Raw genomic sequence first — 6,453 nt, 5'->3', positions numbered from 1 at the left:
AGGGCTGTCTCAAAAGGCATTTTGAAGTTCCCCGTCGGGTCTGAACGACCGCAACTTGCCAGGTGATTTTGAAAAACGGCCAACGGATTTGTTTTGCATGCACACTGGTGCTCATCTGCTATCAAAGATTGTCCACTACTGGGGGCCATCCCATGACATCCTTCACACCCGCTACCCAACTACTTGTTTCCGCCTGCCCAAGGACCTTCTTGACTGCCTGAGCTTCCCGGTTGCCCGCCCTGACCTCACCTGCTTGGAGCCTATTGAGCCCCCCTTCCTACAGCCATTGGCCTTACCCTCAATCTTCTAATATCCAAGCCATCTAAGGGCATGCTCCACTCAGTACCATCAAAGTCTCAAAGCTTAAAACAAAGAAAATCAAGGCTTCCCAAATCTCCACATCAAGCGTTCAAGGAAAAAACAAGTAGAGATAAAAAGTTGTGAAGAGGGGCTTCACTTCGGTAAAGATGTGCTTCACTTCGACAAGGAAAAAAAATCTATCTCTCTCTCTTTCTTAACTTGCAATAAACTAAATCCATCCAAGCACAATAAATAAAATTCAATTTTGGAATACTTATGCCCGTGTACAAGAGGTAGACACTGGCTAGGAGAGTCTCCTAAGCTAAGACCCCCCTATTAGCGACATGGACGAGAAGGGCCTTGGAAAATTTAGCAGGGAGGGTTTTCATGCTTAGTAAACAAAGTTGAAAGGCTACTTAATGAAAAAGAAATTGTGGGGAATAGTCAAGCCAACACTCATTGATCCAACATCCACTACTCGTGCACAAGTACAGACACGAGCTATGAGTGCACAGAATTAAGACAAGAACAAGAAGGCATTAGGAATAATAATCACTGCACTACATGACAGTTATGTACACTTTATTGATGATTGTGATACCTCATCAGCTACATGGGAAGCACTAGAAAAAACTTTGGATCTAGGAAAAAGAAGAGCAAATTGGGCTTAAAGAAAGATCTATACAAATTACAAATGGAACATAACAAAGATATTGCAAGCTTGGTCAATCGCCTCAAAAGCATGACCACACAACTAGCTTATGTAAAAAGTGTTGTACTAGAGGAGAAAAAAATTGTAGTTCTTCTAGCAGCCTTACCACCTAGCTTTGACCAGATCATGACCATCATTGAGGAGAAGGATCCAACACCAAATTTTCAAGACATCATCAACTCTTTAATGTCCAAGGAGAAGAAGCAAGGAAGGAATGCTACTTTAGGGGGAGGAGATTTTGCACTTAGCTCTAGTAACAAAACGTGTTTCAAGTGTGGCAAAGAAGGGCACATAGCAAAGGACTCTCTAGCATCGGAGACTTGCAGTATCTGTGGGAAGAAGGGTCACCTTCCTTCTAAGTGTTTCAAAAGGGACAGAGAAAGCACCAATAGAAATCTAAGGCCCAAAGTCTTTTTGGCAGAATAATACAAAGATGAAGATGAAGAAGAAGGCTGCAATAGCCTTCTAGTCTACGACAACATTCTCTAGCTTTTGTTTGGGCATTTTCCCTTCAATTGTATTTTTTTGGAGATAGCTTGGACTAGCTTGGTTCCAGTTTTATACATATTATCGAGGGAGGTGATGAGTGTCTCTTGGATTAGAGATAGTTTGTCTCTTGGATTGGGATGGCCTTTTTCTCTTGGATTGGAGTGTGCCAGCAATGTTAGTTTCTTTAGTTTCTTCCTAGTCCAAACCTCAAGGGGAGGATTGTAAAGTGTGAGCTTTGTCCTAGTTTCCTAGAGTATGAGTCAAGGAGAGGAAAGGTGGAATTATTCCACATGCAGTGGTGCAAGGTTGTAGAGCTACTTACAGCTCATTTCATGAATGAATAAACCAATTCCATTACATCTCTCTTGTTTATGGTGAGCTTGTGATGTCTTAGCAACAACTCAAGATCGTGTTTATGAGTCCAAGTTAATTAATCTTGGAACCTAATTTGCTTGAGTGATAATTAATCTTGGAACCTAATTTGCTTGAGCCACACACACTCACTTGTTTGCACCATGTTTCTCTTTCATCCACCCTAGCTAGCACGTTCCCATTCCCATTAGTGACTACACTGGGTATAGTGCTTGGACTAGTAACATTGAGGACATGAAGCTTGTCCAAATGGATGTGAAGACAACCTTATGAAGAAAGATTAAGGTTTGATAGTAGGAGGTCTACATATGGCTTCATATTCATATTTGCAAGATTGTTCCCTCTTCCACTATAGAGGCTGAGTACATTGCATTGTCAGATGCCTACAAGGAAGCTATATGGTTGTCACATTTAGTGGGACATTTAGGTATTTAGTAGGTTCCACTTTTGCATTGTGATAGTCGGAGTGCCATTGCTTTGGCAAGGGATCCTGTGTTTCACTCCATCCACTAGGCTCATTTGTGATGTGTTGACAGATAAGTGGTTGGAGCTTATCAAGGTCCACACAAATGATAACCCAATGGATGCCCTTATAAAGAGACTATTGGCTATAGATAAATTACACATTGCAATGAGTTAATTGGGTGTAGGGTGAACAATTGTACAAGAGTGAATCTATCGTGCTTCACAATTGTACATACTAGCTTAAGTCATAGCCACTTACAGCCACATTGGCTTTTAAGTGGGATATTGTTGGCATAAAGGTTGTAGCACTCACTCTAACTCACACTCGGGGGGGAGGGGGGGGAGGGGAGGGTGCACCTTTAAGAAACTATTCATATAACGTGCATTCAAAGGGTAGTTAAAAAACCCTTTACTTACATGCTTAAGGTAATAAAATGACCTCTTCTTCTTCAAAACTTATGAATTATTCTCTAAAATCATTAAAAAAAACCCCTTCTGTTAATATAATCTTATTAAAATTTTGACAATTGAGAATCCGATTCATTTGAGCTCACGTGGTAACTTACATGTCTAAAAGGTGAACCCCCCAAGAACTCACATTACTATTATCCTTTTATACAATAAAAGAACACACACACACACACACACACACACACACTACTTCCATAGTGTGTGGTTTTCCCATCTTCCTCTCCTCTTTTTCTCTCCTAGCACCGCAGACATGCATCGTGTACATTGTGTCCATCAATAGCAAATAGAATGATTGGGATCCCATAGAGCTATGTAGACTCTTGGTTCAAGGTTTGAAGCATATACTTCTTGTTTCTAATATGGTTTAGTAGAGCCACTGAAGCCCATAGTAAAGCTTTTGGCACTCTTCTTGAAAGTTAGCCCAATGTTTGTCCCATAAACCTTTTGTAGGAGCCACATACCATCTAAGATGACTTACCCCATTGTGATAAATGGTGGGTTTTGGTGTTGAAACCTTCCCATCCTTTGTATGCCCAATTTGATGAAGCATGTGTGAAGTTTTTAATCATAGGCTAAAGTCCTAGTTTTTTCTTTGAAATTGCTAAAAGTGTTGGTTTTAACGTTTTATAGCTCCAAATGGAATATGGTTTCATTTGCACCTTGTCCGAAACTTAATGAAGTTGTGCTATCAATCTAAGACAAAATGGTGGGTTTGCATGGATTACTATCCATGCAGATCTACCATAGCAAAATCTAAAGATACCACTATGTACGTGCTATTGAGGGTGATCTCATGTGATATTTCTAATGCAAATGAGTAACCCTATGGTGTGGAAGCTTGTGTGTCCAATGGTTTGATGTGATATTTATTTGACAATTTGGGCTTTGTTACTTGTATTAGCCATTTTGGATCGATCCATTAGAGAGTCTAAATGTTAACTATAAGAGGATTTCATCAATGGTTTTGAGTAGTGTGCATAGTAGTAAGCTCCTCCCATGGTCATAAACTCTCTCTCTCTCTCTCTCATGCTATATTATTATATATATATATATATATATATATATATATATATATATATATATATATATATATATATATATATATATATATATATATATATTTATATTTTTAATATAGCATGAGTAACCATTGTCTCCCATGACATGCTTACATCTTCATGGATCAAGCCACTTGATATTCTAATATCATCTTTCCATTTAGACTTGCTTGATCATTGCTCAGTCACACAAAATTTGAAAATTATCTTATTCTTTCCACCATTGACTTTTGTCAAAGCATATACCTTTAAAATTTGGCATTTGGAGTTGGTTCTTTTTCTAAGCTTCCAGTCTTTTATTATTAATTATTATTAGGAAAATGATAAAATTAGTAAGTAGGTAATTTGATCGGAACACACAAAAGTTTTATTTTGATGGTTTTACAAGATGACTTACATCTTGTCTCCAAGATTTTTGGTCATTCTATTCTCCATTTATTGCTAAATTTTCCAACTCTTTTGTTTATGTACACTTTGTATAGTTCTATTTTTTTCTCACTTCTAATACTTTTTTGGGCTTCTATTTTTTCTCAATTTTGGCTAAAACAAAAATTTGGAATGGTAAGTATGATTTTTTGTACCAATACAACGAAAAACTTACACATCCTTAAATCTTGTCTGTTCCAACTTCTTGGGTTGTATCCCATAGTCCTTCCACCCCAATGGAAGTCTACCACGACAACATAGAATTGAATAAGTCCATGTGCATGTGCATGCGATGTAAAGTAGTATCTATACATAGCCCTGATTAGCTCTACCATGCCATCATTTCCAATGCAAGGTGTAAATAGATGATGTGCAAGAGGAGGGTTTTGAACAGATTTCTCAAGGGTTTCTATTGGTGAGGTTGTCCTACACAGTTGACTGTACTCCAAAGAGCAAAGTTTGCAACATTTGTGCTATGTCTTCAATAGAAAGCTGTGGTTTTGACAGCACCTTTGGTTGTTTCTTTGGCCTCCATTTGTATGTTGATTGATTATTCACATCAAGAATCCGAGGTTGTGATGCTTGATTTATTTACTGTGATATTTCCAAATAGCTCGGTCATCCCACATTAACTTTGTTTTATCAAGCTTTTGTGGTGAGGCTGATTTCATGGGTAACAGTTGATACTGATTTGGTATCTATATTTGCGATGGTTTGTCTTTAAGATGAGCCTTTGGTGGTGGCCAAATTTTCTTGGTATGCTTATGCGTGGAGATTGTCAGATTTTTGTTTCTTTGTTGAAGTATTGGTGGAGGTTGCTTTTGAAATTTCATTATATGTTTAAATCCATGGTGTTCCCAATATCATCTTTTCTCCAAGATCTACATCCCATAGCACATACAACAAATTTATGCAAGCTATCACAACTATAGTGATGCCTATATGAATTTTGCTAAAATTTTAGTACAAATAATTTATAAAATGGATCCATCATTTTTATTATCATATGAAAGTAGATTGAGTAGTTGATGACATTGAGAGGCTAGCACATGTATCCAACATAGCTCTCCCTACATACTTTGTAGGCAAGCCAAATTTATTCTAACATCCATTCCTTCAAGAAATTCTTCTGGAAATTGTATTTGATTGATAGTTGCAATTGGTTGAACTCCTCATATTCAAAAGTTGTATAATCAATTCAGAAGCACAAGAATGAAAGTCTCATAGATATGAACTTTTCAACCAAAAACCATTCCCAAACACCCAAAAACTTTCAATCAAGATAATCGATCGTAGCTGTACTCGTTTTGAAGTAAAACTAGTTTTATGTTGAGCATAGGCGTGTCCCTATTTTGGAACCCGTCCTTTTATTGGCCCCCTCACCCTATGAGGAAGAGCCTACATGCATGGGGAGTTTTTCTTGGGCAAGAGGACTAAGAGGTCTCCCCATATCATTAGAACCGGGTTTTGACCATGGTGGGGGCAAGAGGCATTAAGTATTGCACAGGGTGGCACTCATAGTAATAGATGAAAAGGGTTAGAGTTTCTATTTTCAAGAAGATGATGGGAGATATTTGATTAGAGATGGAAAACCTATGTTTAAGGAGAGCCTTTAAGTATCTCAAAGATAGCTTAGAGTGCTCCCCCATAGGGCTCCTATAGACGTGTGTGAAGGGCCCTCTAAGCTTGGCATGGGAGCTCCACAGCAGTTCTGGAGGGCATTCTCCAAAGATTTCGGGGCCTCCCTGCAATTTTGCTAGGGGTGCCTCAACCACTCTCACACCTCTCTTACACCCTCCAAACTGCGAGTCTTACCATACACCGACGGACATTTTTTGAGAGAACCAAAATCCGAGCGAATATTTATACGGCATGGGCCCATGTTGTGCTATGTGTAGCAGTTGGCAACTTCTCTACTCAACATTACTAGGGCCCCATCCTCTACATCAAGAATAAGGTAGAGAGGGACATGCCACCTATGGACCATGCCTATAGTTTTCTTCTATATTCTCTCTCTCTCTCTCTCTCTCTCTCTCTCTCTCTCTCTCTCTCTCTCTCTCCATCTCCATAGCATATGCAAAACTACCTTCAAAGCCTAATAGAATAGTGATCCATGTGTGTCAATTCTTGTCTTCACGTGCTTATTTGAGAGACGTGACT

Source organism: Adiantum capillus-veneris, chromosome 17 (assembly GCF_014529385.1).
Source record: "Adiantum capillus-veneris isolate H3 chromosome 17, ASM1452938v2, whole genome shotgun sequence".
In the NCBI taxonomy this organism is placed as follows: domain Eukaryota; kingdom Viridiplantae; phylum Streptophyta; class Polypodiopsida; order Polypodiales; family Pteridaceae; genus Adiantum; species Adiantum capillus-veneris.
This window is presented reverse-complemented; position numbering follows the sequence as displayed.